Below are 15,106 nucleotides of genomic sequence, written 5' to 3' on the forward strand. Positions count from 1 at the left end.
CTTTCTCTTATTATATACCCACATAATTGTTCACGAAAGGTATCCATGTATTTCCGACAGATGCTATTAACAAGTTTTCGATAACATACTTAGAGTAGTGGGTGATTCTTACCAAGATAAGCTTACCTCCTGCAGTCACAGCTTCTACCAACACATTTCCATCAGAATCTCCGTAGTCATTTCTAGCACGTAATCTGAATATGTAAATCTCTCCTGATATAAGCCCGGTCACTTCGACTACCATCCCCCTGCCTCTGTCATCATACGAATTATACACGGTCCACGTTCTTGCAGCAAACTGAAGATACTCCATTATGAACGTCTGAGGGTGTCCACCATTGAACCCAGGCAGCCACGACAACCATACCGACGACGATGTTGCATTATCCAGATCACGAAACTGTGAAGGTGTCTGTGGTGGGCCTTACAACAAATACATATATAGAAAGGTAATTACTGTCCATTTGTTGAAAAGTTCAAAAAAAGGTTAAATGAGAGACAAAAAGAAAAAAAAACGTTTAATCTGGTAAGCTTCAATGGTAAATCTGAAACCATAACACACCTACAGGCACCACGTTGACTGTGTATGCCACTGAACCGCCAACACCATTGTCCACTGTAAGATTGTAGTCCCCGAAGTCCTGCTGTTGGAGGTTAGTAAGGTGTAGTCTGGCAGTTACTGAGATGTCTGAGACAGGGGTGAAGGAACCAGTGAGGTCCTGGCTGGTGCTGATGGATCTACTCCAGGTGAATGTAGGAAGGGGGTAGGCCAGGACTGTCACAGACACTGCCACGTCACCACCCAGTGTAGAAGAGAACTTGAGTTGCTGTGACACTAAGTCATCAAGTCGAGGAGAACCTGGTTACATGTAGAGGAGACATCACGTAATAGTTCGGGAACAGATAATAACCGAGCGACACAAGTTGAGAATCTGATTAAGTCTGGAGGACAACATTCATATTGGCTTGAAAGAAAACCCATTATCGTGGTCAAACAAGGAAGAGCAAGATGAAGACCAAACAGACAGCTGGTAGGGAACTGATTTTCTGTTGCATTGTTTGTCAGGAGCTGCTGCTTTGGTTTACTCATTGTGTCCTTTTTATAACATTGCTGCGATGGTTTTATATTGCCTACAATCATATCATTGTTGGATGACCTATACTCAACAGTTATTGACAAGGCTTTATTCCATCAAACACCATATCTGACAATCATCACAACATAAGAAACAGAAATTACATTGAACCAGCAACTCCACCACCTGACTGACAGGTTCCCAGATGTTGTTAGAGGCAGTACAGGTGTAGTTCCCTCTTTGTCTACAATCTGCTGACTCCAGTCTATATGTTACTGTCAGAGAGGTATCTGCCCTTGTCAACGCCTCAGTTCCATTCACTAGCGTGACTACTGGCCTTGGATGACTGTCAATATGGCATCTCAAGGTAACTGAATCTGACTCGTTAACTGCCACTGAGCCACTGTGAGTGTTGGCGGTAAATGTTGTTATGTCGGCTGGGTCTGAAAATATGAACCACTGCATCATTGACATTGTATTGGTTTACATTGAATCCAACATTAGCAGGAAGAGGCCAGCGGCTCCGTAGCTATAAGTCATACGATGACACAATTATGTCATCAATGTACACATTATATACTCAAAGAGCATCAACACTGTCACCAGTGTAGACTTTATACTTGCACTAAACATCAACACCGACTGTAACACTGTAACCAGTGTAGGCTATATACTTACACTGAACATCAACACTGACTGCGACACTGTCACAAGCGTAGACTATATGCTTACACTGAACATCAACACTGACTGTAACACTGTCACCAGTGTAGACTATATACTTACACTGAACATCAACACTGACTGTAACACTGTCACTTCTCCCGTGTGTATTAGAAGGCTGACATCTGTAGGAGCCTGTCTTGGATCTGTCAGCTTGTCCCTGGAGCACGGCCCCACTGCTGAAGGCTGTTCCAATGTGTAACCACTTGTAGCTACATCCGGGTCTACAAAGGGCGGAGCACCTGATTGATGGAAGAGCCTGGTGTTCTGTCACAGTGTAGGAGGAGGTGGAGGGGGTCAGGGAGATCTGGTAGGGACCGTCTGGAATAAAGGGTAATGTGGCACTCATGATCTGTGTTTGGTTGATAAAGTAGATTAACAGAAGATAAGACGTTATAATAAAGGTTAGATTCAGTTACTTTCAGGGGCTTTCTCCTCTGTGACCTACAATGTAGTAGAGTGAAGGTGTCAAGCTATCCTGCCAGACGGTGATTTGTCAAACATAAATAATTTCAACGAAGATTCGAAAATAGAAATAAATAAATTCATTCGTTTTGTCCACACGTCATTTACAGTTAGCATCCGATTTGCACTATTCTGCTTTGTACAGATCGTTAAATAGATACTACTGATCATATCCGAGAATTATCCTCCATCAAAGATTAAACCAGTAAAAGGAAAAAATTCAAACTAGGTACTTCACATCATGGTGACATGTCAAGTCATCATTATTTGGTACTGATTTCCCATCTGATATATACATTCTTTTCAACGGTTACATACGCGTCCGTTCAAACTGACTGGAGATTTAGATGAGTATGGTAGGAATGAGACTTGTGCTTCCAGTACTCACACTGAGGCTCCATGTTGTACATCTGGCTCCAATCTGACTCCAGGCCCTGACTTTCTCTCGCTCTACATCTGTAGTTGTGACTGTCCCGGGAACTCACGGTGAATGTATAGGTTGGACCAATGGTATTAACTGTGATGCTATCGTTGTCACGCTGCCAAGTGTAAGTCAAGACCAGACCATGGTCAGCTGGGACAGAGGTAGAGGTGGAGTTGCAGGTCAAGGTCACTTGCTGGTTGTAGACAGGTGTCGTTGACACTGGACGACCAGGTGTTGTGGGTTTACCTTTTACAGCGATAAATGTCTTTGAGTTTAACGTCTCCAGTCTATGTGGGGACGGTCAACATAACCCTGTTTACAAGTGCAGATCCCCTATGTACTAAGAATTCCAAACAACCCTCACATTACAACGACTGTAAATATACTCAATGAGAAAATACATTTGCATGTCAAACTGAAATATGTCCGATTGAACTTTTATCCGATTTGTCTTGATTTTTCAATATGTTTCTTCAGTTATTTCGAGACGTAACTCTGTAACTTGTACATTTGGAGACGTTAAGCAACATTAAATTCGAGTCCCTGATGCCATGCATGAAACAATATGCAGTTTCCGGGAAAGATACAAGGACAAAGTACAATAATATTATACTTTTCGTTAGTGAAGTAGGTATGTGTGGTTCATTAGTAAATGGAAGCGACGGTACCCGTTCTACATCCACAAAACATATTTGCTAAAAGCAGAGTCGATATATATAATTATATACTTACGATATCTGGAGGAAAAGTTCAAACAAAATCAGTCAAATTCTTGGGGAGGATGTTGCCCATTATTTCATGGATAACTGGAAAAAAAATCTAGTGGACTGCTTCATAGTTTGGCCATTTATTTGGATAAACAAATGCATTTTAGGAACTTTTAAATATCATGGACGAAAATCTTGTTTTCACTATTGAGGCAGATGAAATGAAAACAGCTTTCTTGGACACAATAATCATCTAATTGGGGCGGAATTGGACACAGATATCTTTTACGGACTTACTGATACGAAACAATATTTAAACTTCAAATCCAAGCCACACGAAAAGAAGTCTTACATATAACCTGACACGAAGAATATGTACAATAGTTTCAAACCAGGACACCAGTAATCAAAGACTGAATGAACTTAGGATGTTTTACTATTACGGGAATATCCAAAATCTCTTGTTGAAGACGGAATCAATAAAGCGTTACAGCTTAATAGACAAGATCTTTTGGCAGGAACGATGAAACAAACCAATTAGGAAAAAGTAATTGCTTTTGTATCTACTTAAAATCCGTTGAACCCAAATGTGTTCCAGAACATTAAAACAAATATGTACATCTGAGAACAAGATGAAAACTGAAATCAATGCTGAAATCTAGAAAATAGTAAATATAGCAAAAGACAAAATCAGAATCTTAGAAAAATACGGAAGCGTCCAAGTGTAGGAGATAGCTAAGTCCTAATTAGTAGATATTAAGTTCTAATTAGGAGATAGTATCACCTAATTAGGAGATAAAAAAAATCTGACTGTGGCACTAGGGCGCTTCCGTAGAAAGGTCCTAACAAAATACAAATTTATTTAAGAAAACAGAATGTATCAAATCCTACTGTATCCAGATGTAACAGAAGTAACTGTGGAACGTGTCGACATATTGTTGAAGGACACTCTGTAACTTTCACGAGACACAGAGAATCTATATAGAACCGAATTTTGACTGTTCTTCCAAAATGTGATATATGTCATAACATGGACACAGGCTGTACTGAACAGCATACTGGCCAATCAGAAAATTTAAGAGCCCGGGTTAGTGTCCACAAATAACAAATAAAGTGTCCTGAAACCCGATGTATCCCACTGAGTGAACATCTAGATGTCTGTGCGAAAGGAAACGATATTAAATTTACAATATTTCCTTTTTTATCAAATTCAAAATTCGGACAAAGTTAAACGAATTTTAAAAGACCACTACTTCATAGATAAGTTTAAACCAATGTTAAACCATTGCAAGCTTTGACCTTGTCGCTCTAGAATGTTGTCTTCATTGTGACGTCACAATATATTTGTAATGATGTCATACTGTAACTGCTACAATCTCCCTAAAGAACTAAACATGTTGGAGAAAAAGGCATTCTGTTTGTATTTATCTATCTGATAAAATACTTCTACCGTCAAAATATGTTGTTAGGGTATACCGATAGGGAACGGTGTGGTATTTAGATTTAGAGAGCTTCTGTATTTTCCAAACTACTTGCCTTGTTGTGTTCCTTTGCATCTCATGAATATAAGACAGCACTTCACTCAGATGCATCAAATTCTGAATTCTACTTTTTTACCTCCCATGTAGCCAATCAGTAATATAGCGGCATTGTTTACAGTCGTATGTTGCATATGTAAACTGTGTAATCATCTATATATTAATTGCAGCACCATTGTACCAAAGATCCACATTTAGGCAAAATAATCAACATCAACAATAATAATGAATGCATCAACTGCTGAAATAATTAATCTATAGTACATTCTGCGCTTTGGTCCATGCATTGCGTGGACATGGATATGTGAAGTTTGGAGCAAAGTATACATGTGATGATCGATTAGACCAGGAGTGAAAGGTCTTATCGAATTCTAATACATGGTGGTTAGATTATGAATATATCGATGACATAGTTTTATCCCAATATGCATATGGAATATATAATGATCAATCCATACATCCATAAACAACAACTAATTAAGTACCCACTCACCCAGCACAACAAGTTTCTGTCCACAGTTCTGTATCACAGTATTGGTCCCTCCATCCCCACACGTGTATGTTCCTGCATCTGATGTCTGGATGTTGCTGAGGGTGAAGGTGACATTCCTGGCTGCTCTGTTCCCCTGGTACACCAGTCTGTCTCTGTAGCTGGTGGTTATCTCGAATTTCTCATCAGCAAACACTGTGAACACAGCAGTACCAGTAGGACTGACAGTAAAGAATGCAGTCCCCAGACCTCCCTGTGGAATCTCCCAGCTGAACATGGCTGTGTAAGACACTGCAGACAACACTGGACTGGCACTGGGTGCACCTGATACCGCACCTGTGGAACCAAAATACTTGGTTATTTGAATTATCGTTCAAGATGCAGAACCATCCGTTACTCCCAGAAGAGAAAAGCACTATTTGGCATTATATAATTATATTTATCGCAAGTATTTAAGGTAGCAATTACAGTATTCAGAAGAAAGCGCCATTAAAGATATGTGTGATAGGTACCTGCTGTAAGGTATAACAATACAACACATATTATCTTCATCGTTCCTGTTGTTCGGCACCTCGGTGAGATCTGAAAAAACACCGTTTTGAGTAGCAATGACATATAACATATGAGTAAAGGATGACATATCTGTCTTTCCAGCTGTCTTTCTTTACAATGCCAGAATGACAGTGTGTGGGATCGCAGTTAATGTCTCAAACGCAATACAGAAGAGTAGAAACAAAACGCTATTTGACGATTCAGATGAACATATGCGAATTACCTTTCCGTTAAACCACCCGACAGTATATTGGTGGTGGAATATTGCGTCACACAGTACGCATTACAGCATGTCTGCTTGATCTGTCGTAAACCAAGTGTCTATTTACTTACCACAGCATACGTATGTATGTATGTATGTATGTATGTATGTATGTATGTATGTATGTATGTATGTATGTATGTATGTATGTATGTATGTATGTATGTATGTATGTATGTATGTATGTACGTACGTACGTACGTACGTACGTACGTACGTACGTATGTATAAGCATGTATGTAAGTAAGTAAGTAAGTGCGTGTGTGCGTGTGTAAAACCTCCTGCTTTTAAGCGCCAAATGAAATGGAATGATCTCGGTTATTTCTGTTCTATGTTCCTGGCGACTTGTGTGGACCAAGGGACACAACTCTGCATTGCTGTTACACCAATGAACAATCCCAGTCCCACCAGTTTCAGCTAGTAACAATGACCGGGATGGTATGTGTTTAATTAATCCATCACGTCCAGATAATTTGTACACCGGTGACATATGCACGTGTACTGGTGCGTCAAAGTAGAAGAATACATATATATGTATCAGTGGAAGCCAAGTAACAGCAGAAACAGGGTCAATGTATACGAGTATAGAGGAAGACATTGTGGGTTATTCCTAAACACTGGCATGTAGAATGAGGGTTCACAATTGACATGTTCAACATGGTAAAAGAAGTAAACATTGACACATTAGATGTGTTGTGACGAAGTATAGTAGTATATACATTCTACATACCTGCCGAGACTTCCGTGTGTCGTCCTGTCAAACGGGGTAGCTCAATCCGGAAGGAATATGATATGTAGAGTCCAACTATGTAGGTCAATAGTTTCTAAATATAGTCAAATATAGCTCCACCGTGTGCCGGGTGAGTGAGTGTGTAAATACAATGTCAAACGGGGTAGCTCAACCCGGTAGGAATATGATATTTAGTTCAGTAGTTTCTAAATATAGTCAAATATAGCTCCACCGTGTGTCGGGTGAGTGAGTGTGTAAATACAATGTCAAACGGGGTAGCTCAACACGGAAGGAATATGTAGAGTCCAACTATGTAGTTCAGTTGTTTCTAAATATAGTCAAATATAGCCCAACCGTGTCTAGGGTGAGTGAGTGTGTAACAGTAGCTGTAGTGCCCGTCACCCACGCTATTGAATCAAGAAGAACCATGTGACTGTTTTGTTGCCTGACGAGGAATGGCTGTTCTGCCCTTTACTGAAAGTCCCCACCAAAGCTTATCTACACACAATTACATTCAATTATTAGTTTGTTACTTGTCTTGTTGGCACTTTTTGCACGTGCAGATGTGCAGTTGCTTATAAATGAAGGCAAAAAGTGAAATAACAAGGTCATTTTGCAACACGGATTTAATGCATTGGCCCCAATGTTTCTTGTGTATTCGAGTCGGTACAACTGAAGTGTTTACTGAGATGATGGTGGAACTCTGGGACCTTAGTCCTCCGTCAGAAACTCACAGTTGAAGCAGGCATAAAATGTAAGAAGATTACAATGCATGATTCCTATAGACACATTAGCAGCATGTTGATATCTCCATACGGATAACAATCTCCCAGATATATAGAGAATACTACGAGGTCTCGATTACATACGAATTATACGAACGAGTGTCCTTCCTATGGTATCTGACCGAGCGAAAGCGAGGTCAGATAACATAGGAAGGTCACGAGTTTCGTATAATTCGTATGTAATGAGACCGAGTGTGGTATTTTATTTATTACCCTTGTCTTACATGCATTTAAATTGACAAAATAGCGTATTTTTGTTATGTTTTGGGTTTCAAACCGAAACCGGTTTCATAAAGAGGTTGCGGAAGAGTTTTGTACTGTAGTACAATATTTGCATGACGTCACACTAATGACGTCACTGCCATGGTAACCGACGTCACGATGCATGTCAGTTGTCATCGCCTCGTACAGCCTCCTACAGTAAACTACTCCGTTGCACCCCGTTTCTTGGTTTCCAGTTGCTTCATTCGGCTAACATCACTGGTGGAAACATTGCGTTTATGTTTTTAGACAGATATAATGTCTCAGTTTGACTCACAACTAAACAGCGACACGGCAACGTTCGCAATGTTTACATTCCCACAATGCATTTAAGTTGTAGAATGAATGAATTCACGTGTTTGTTATGAATGAACAAGTAGTTCCGTCACAACGTGACCTAACTGAGAGGTCATCGGTTATCCAATCAAATCGTTAGAATCTCAGGTCAAGTCGTTACGACACAGGTCAACGCGATACGACACTCGTGTGACGTACGAGATTAGTATGCAACTACCCATACGTTGACCACGTGGGTAATAAAGCAATGTACATGTCAGTAAGGAGGCATGTTCCTACAATCATGTTTTTCTTTTCTAACTAGAAGGCCGCAGTCAAATAAGTAAAAGTCACGTGTCATTTCTTTACACGCTCTTAAATGCAAATAATGCGTCCCTTCAGGACTCCGGGAGTGAAAATCTCGCCTCAACGCTTCAGATGCTTTCAATGCACTCTGACGATAGCATGTTATATGATTCAGGCTGCACAAGGCGACCCAGTTTGCTCAACATGCTTGTTTGTTCTTGACTGGAGAGTTGCGTACAATGGTACACCCCTTGTGCCCCTTCAACAGTCGCTCACAAATCTCAAGTGTCTCCTTTAACATTCACTAAGAAACCTTGCCGCGGTTATCGAATAGTGTGTTTGTTGTATGCCCTGTTGAGTTTTGTTTTCGCTCAGGCCACTTGTCGTTTTTCAAACAACAAAGGTACCGTCGATCATTTAGAGACATAAAAATATATTCATACTTATGGCCGACTGAATGATCTCGAGAAGTGCATCACACAACTAACATCAAAGTATCTAACATTCGCAAACCATTCGTCAATTTTATTCAAATCTCTTAAATCAGCATCACTAGATTACCCTTTCCCGCACATCTTCACAGCCAGCAAATGACACCCGTGGCCTTCAGCTACACATTATATATGGGCTTTGTGTGTTATCAGTGCACGTTCATAGGGTATCCTTACACAAGGGGTAAAACATCTGTCAGTGTTCATATGGCGTGTAATGCAGTGGCCCATGCTTTTGATATGTGTTATACAACAGCGTAAATACCATCATGTTATCATTGTGAAACCGAATGACACGATACGAGCTGAATACCCTATATTCGCTTATGTTCTGTACAACGAGAAAAGCTAGGCATACATGCAATGTTTTACATGTGTCCAAAAAACCTCCAATGTTTATACGTAGGGAGGAGTTTGAAACGAACACAAAACACACAGAGTGTGAGAAGATCATAATGGGAACAGTTTGATCCGTTTATCCGGATTCTATACTGAGTCAAAAAAGAAACTTCACAAAATGTAATCTTCTACTCTAGAAAAACGTTAGCAAAACCCACTCAAACCCATCCATTCGTCGTGCAAATGATGTTAATGCTAAATCAGGTTTTGCACGTGCAGTCGATCACGTGATCTTCGAATCGAAGTTTTCTTCATATGCACGTGTTTGCATTGGCCTCAAGAATTGAAAAAAAACACTTTTAAACCACAGTTCTAACTGTACTTGGAATGCCACGATTGTCAAATGTGCAACGTGAACATCAGTTATTGACGTCGCAAGAGCAATGGGATGCAGCCGTCGTACTGTGTATGACTTGCGAGGTCGTCTACAACAAACTGGCACCAGTTCTGATCGCCGAAGGTCGGGTCGTCCACGTGTGACCGTCAAATCGTCCTACGTCACCTACGTGACAGATTTCTGCTGGCTACACGAACAAGGGCTGAGATGTTTAGAGGTCGACTGTCCTCACAGACCACTCAAAATCGGTTGCGGGCTGCCAATCTCCATTCTCGACGTCCATATCGAGGGCCAATATTGACGCCGTTTCATCAACGTCAACGTCTGCTGTGGGCCCAACGTCAACTCCGATGGACCCAGAGAGACTGGAATCGAGTCGTCTTTAGCTATGAATCCAGGTTTACCCTCAGATTCGCGGACGGCAGGCATAGAGTCTTTAGACGACGTTGTGAACGGTATGCCCAATGTTGTGTACAGGAAGTCGGCAGATTCGGGGGCGGAAGTTGCATGGTGTGGGGTGCTTTCTGTGGGAACAACCGTTCCCGACTTCTGGTCATCCGTGGAAACCTCACAGCTGCTGCTTACCGCGACCAAGTGCTCACCCCTGAACTCGTTCCTTTCATGGCGGCTCATGGCCAGGTCTACAGTTCAAGCATGATAATGCTCGGCCGCATACCGCGATGTTGACACGAAATGTCCTTCAAAACGCTGGAATCAACGTCATGGACTGGCCATCCTACTGTATCCAGATGTAACAGAAGTAACTGTGGAACGTGTCGACATATTGTTGAAGGACACTCTGTAACTTTCACGAGACACAGAGAATCTATATAGAACCGAATTTTGACTGTTCTTCCAAAATGTGATATATGTCATAACATGGACACAGGCTGTACTGAACAGCATACTGGCCAATCAGAAAATTTAAGAGCCCGGGTTAGTGTCCACAAATAACAAATAAAGTGTCCTGAAACCCGATGTATCCCACTGAGTGAACATCTAGATGTCTGTGCGAAAGGAAACGATATTAAATTTACAATATTTCCTTTTATCAAATTCAAAATTCGGACAAAGTTAAACGAATTTTAAAAAGACCACTACTTCATAGATAAGTTTAAACCAATGTTAAACCATTGCAAGCTTTGACCTTGTCGCTCTAGAATGTTGTCTTCATTGTGACGTCACAATATATTTGTAATGATGTCATACTGTAACTGCTACAATCTCCCTAAAGAACTAAACATGTTGGAGAAAAAGGCATTCTGTTTGTATTTATCTATCTGATAAAATACTTCTACCGTCAAAATATGTTGTTAGGGTAGTCCGATAGGGAACGGTGTGGTATTTAGATTTAGAGAGCTTCTGTATTTTCCAAACTACTTGCCTTGTTGTGTTCCTTTGCATCTCATGAATATAAGACAGCACTTCACTCAGATGCATCAAATTCTGAATTCTACTTTTTACCTCCCATGTAGCCAATCAGTAATATAGCGGCATTGTTTACAGTCGTATGTTGCATATGTAAACTGTGTAATCATCTATATATTAATTGCAGCACCATTGTACCAAAGATCCACATTTAGGCAAAATAATCAACATCAACAATAATAATGAATGCATCAACTGCTGAAATAATTAATCTATAGTACATTCTGCGCTTTGGTCCATGCATTGCGTGGACATGGATATGTGAAGTTTGGAGCAAAGTATACATGTGATGATCGATTAGACCAGGAGTGAAAGGTCTTATCGAATTCTAATACATGGTGGTTAGATTATGAATATATCGATGACATAGTTTTATCCCAATATGCATATGGAATATATAATGATCAATCCATACATCCATAAACAACAACTAATTAAGTACCCACTCACCCAGCACAACAAGTTTCTGTCCACAGTTCTGTATCACAGTATTGGTCCCTCCATCCCCACACGTGTATGTTCCTGCATCTGATGTCTGGATGTTGCTGAGGGTGAAGGTGACATTCCTGGCTGCTCTGTTCCCCTGGTACACCAGTCTGTCTCTGTAGCTGGTGGTTATCTCGAATTTCTCATCAGCAAACACTGTGAACACAGCAGTACCAGTAGGACTGACAGTAAAGAATGCAGTCCCCAGACCTCCCTGTGGAATCTCCCAGCTGAACATGGCTGTGTAAGACACTGCAGACAACACTGGACTGGCACTGGGTGCACCTGATACCGCACCTGTGGAACCAAAATACTTGGTTATTTGAATTATCGTTCAAGATGCAGAACCATCCGTTACTCCCAGAAGAGAAAAGCACTATTTGGCATTATATAATTATATTTATCGCAAGTATTTAAGGTAGCAATTACAGTATTCAGAAGAAAGCGCCATTAAAGATATGTGTGATAGGTACCTGCTGTAAGGTATAACTATACAACACATATTATCTTCATCGTTCCTGTTGTCCGGCACCTCGGTGAGATCTGAAAAAACACCGTTTTGAGTAGCAATGACATATAACATATGAGTAAAGGATGACATATCTGTCTTTCCAGCTGTCTTTCTTTACAATGCCAGAATGACAGTGTGTGGGATCGCAGTTAATGTCTCAAACGCAATACAGAAGAGTAGAAACAAAACGCTATTTGACGATTCAGATGAACATATGCGAATTACCTTTCCGTTAAACCACCCGACAGTATATTGGTGGTGGAATATTGCGTCACACAGTACGCATTACAGCATGTCTGCTTGATCTGTCGTAAACCAAGTGTCTATTTACTTACCACAGCATACGTATGTATGTATGTATGTATGTATGTATGTATGTATGTATGTATGTATGTATGTATGTATGTATGTATGTATGTATGTATGTATGTATGTATGTATGTATGTATGTATGTATGTATGTATGTATGTATGTATGTATGTATGTATGTATGTATGTATGTATGTATGTATGTATGTATGTATGTACGTACGTACGTACGTACGTACGTACGTATGAGTATAAGCATGTATGTAAGTAAGTAAGTAAGTGCGTGTGTGCGTGTGTAAAACCTCCTGCTTTTAAGCGCCAAATGAAATGGAATGATCTCGGTTATTTCTGTTCTATGTTCCTGGCGACTTGTGTGGACCAAGGGACACAACTCTGCATTGCTGTTACACCAATGAACAATCCCAGTCCCACCAGTTTCAGCTAGTAACAATGACCGGGATGGTATGTGTTTAATTAATCCATCACGTCCAGATAATTTGTACACCGGTGACATATGCACGTGTACTGGTGCGTCAAAGTAGAAGAATACATATATATGTATCAGTGGAAGCCAAGTAACAGCAGAAACAGGGTCAATGTATACGAGTATAGAGGAAGACATTGTGGGTTATTCCTAAACACTGGCATGTAGAATGAGGGTTCACAATTGACATGTTCAACATGGTAAAAGAAGTAAACATTGACACATTAGATGTGTTGTGACGAAGTATAGTAGTATATACATTCTACATACCTGCCGAGACTTCCGTGTGTCGTCCTGTCAAACGGGGGTAGCTCAATCCGGAAGGAATATGATATGTAGAGTCCAACTATGTAGGTCAATAGTTTCTAAATATAGTCAAATATAGCTCCACCGTGTGCGGGTGAGTGAGTGTGTAAATACAATGTCAAACGGGGTAGCTCAACCCGGTAGGAATATGATATTTAGTTCAGTAGTTTCTAAATATAGTCAAATATAGCTCCACCGTGTGTCGGGTGAGTGAGTGTGTAAATACAATGTCAAACGGGGTAGCTCAACACGGAAGGAATATGTAGAGTCCAACTATGTAGTTCAGTTGTTTCTAAATATAGTCAAATATAGCCCAACCGTGTCTAGGGTGAGTGAGTGTGTAACAGTAGCTGTAGTGCCCGTCACCCACGCTATTGAATCAAGAAGAACCATGTGACTGTTTTGTTGCCTGATGAGGAATGGCTGTTCTGCCCTTTACTGAAAGTCCCCACCAAAGCTTATCTACACACAATTACATTCAATTATTAGTTTGTTACTTGTCTTGTTGGCACTTTTTGCACGTGCAGATGTGCAGTTGCTTATAAATGAAGGCAAAAAGTGAAATAACAAGGTCATTTTGCAACACGGATTTAATGCATTGGCCCCAATGTTTCTTGTGTATTCGAGTCGGTACAACTGAAGTTTTTACTGAGATGATGGTGGAACTCTGGGACCTTAGTCCTCCGTCAGAAACTCACAGTTGAAGCAGGCATAAAATGTAAGAAGGTTACAATGCATGATTCCTATAGACACATTAGCAGCATGTTGATATCTCCATACGGATAACAATCTCCCAGATATATAGAGAATACTACACGAGGTCTCATTACATACGAATTATACGAAACGAGTGTCCTTCCTATGGTATCTGACCGAGCGAAAGCGAGGTCAGATAACATAGGAAGGTCACGAGTTTCGTATAATTCGTATGTAATGAGACCGAGTGTGGTATTTTATTTATTACCCTTGTCTTACATGCATTTAAATTGACAAAATAGCGTATTTTTGTTATGTTTTGGGTTTCAAACCGAAACCGGTTTCATAAAGAGGTTGCGGAAGAGTTTTGTACTGTAGTACAATATTTGCATGACGTCACACTAATGACGTCACTGCCATGGTAACCGACGTCACGATGCATGTCAGTTGTCATCGCCTCGTACAGCCTCCTACAGTAAACTACTCCGTTGCACCCCGTTTCTTGGTTTCCAGTTGCTTCATTCGGCTAACATCACTGGTGGAAACATTGCGTTTATGTTTTTAGACAGATATAATGTCTCAGTTTGACTCACAACTAAACAGCGACACGGCAACGTTCGCAATGTTTACATTCCCACAATGCATTTAAGTTGTAGAATGAATGAATTCACGTGTTTGTTATGAATGAACAAGTAGTTCCGTCACAATGTGACCTAACTGAGAGGTCATCGGTTATCCAATCAAATCGTTAGAATCTCAGGTCAAGTCGTTACGACACAGGTCAACGCGATACGACACTCGTGTGACGTACGAGATTAGTATGCAACTACCCATACGTTGACCACGTGGGTAATAAAGCAATGTACATGTCAGTAAGGAGGCATGTTCCTACAATCATGTTTTTTCTTTTCTAACTAGAAGGCCGCAGTCAAATAAGTAAAAAGTCACGTGTCATTTCTTTACACGCTCTTAAATGCAAATAATGCGTCCCTTCAGGACTCCGGGAGTGAAAATCTCGCCTCAACGCTTCAGATGCTTTCAATGCACTCTGACGATAGCATGT

At 40.5% G+C, this 15,106-nt stretch overlaps 1 protein-coding gene and 1 long non-coding RNA gene across 2 annotated transcripts in view; both read right to left on the minus strand.

The window, feature by feature from the left end:
- Positions 1-15,106, minus strand: part of LOC124267482 (synaptogenesis protein syg-2-like) — a 100,165-nt gene that overhangs the window by 69,049 nt on the left and 16,010 nt on the right. The window lies entirely within an intron of this gene.
- On the minus strand, positions 11,746-13,356 carry LOC124267491. Its single transcript, XR_006896045.1, has 3 exons — positions 13,312-13,356; positions 12,210-12,279; positions 11,746-12,033 (listed from the first exon to the last, which is right to left on the minus strand). It is a non-coding gene; the product is annotated as an uncharacterized LOC124267491 (long non-coding RNA).

Source organism: Haliotis rubra, unplaced genomic scaffold (genome assembly GCF_003918875.1).
Source record: "Haliotis rubra isolate DU_JTF1 unplaced genomic scaffold, ASM391887v1 Scf1315, whole genome shotgun sequence".
NCBI classification, from domain to species: domain Eukaryota; kingdom Metazoa; phylum Mollusca; class Gastropoda; order Lepetellida; family Haliotidae; genus Haliotis; species Haliotis rubra.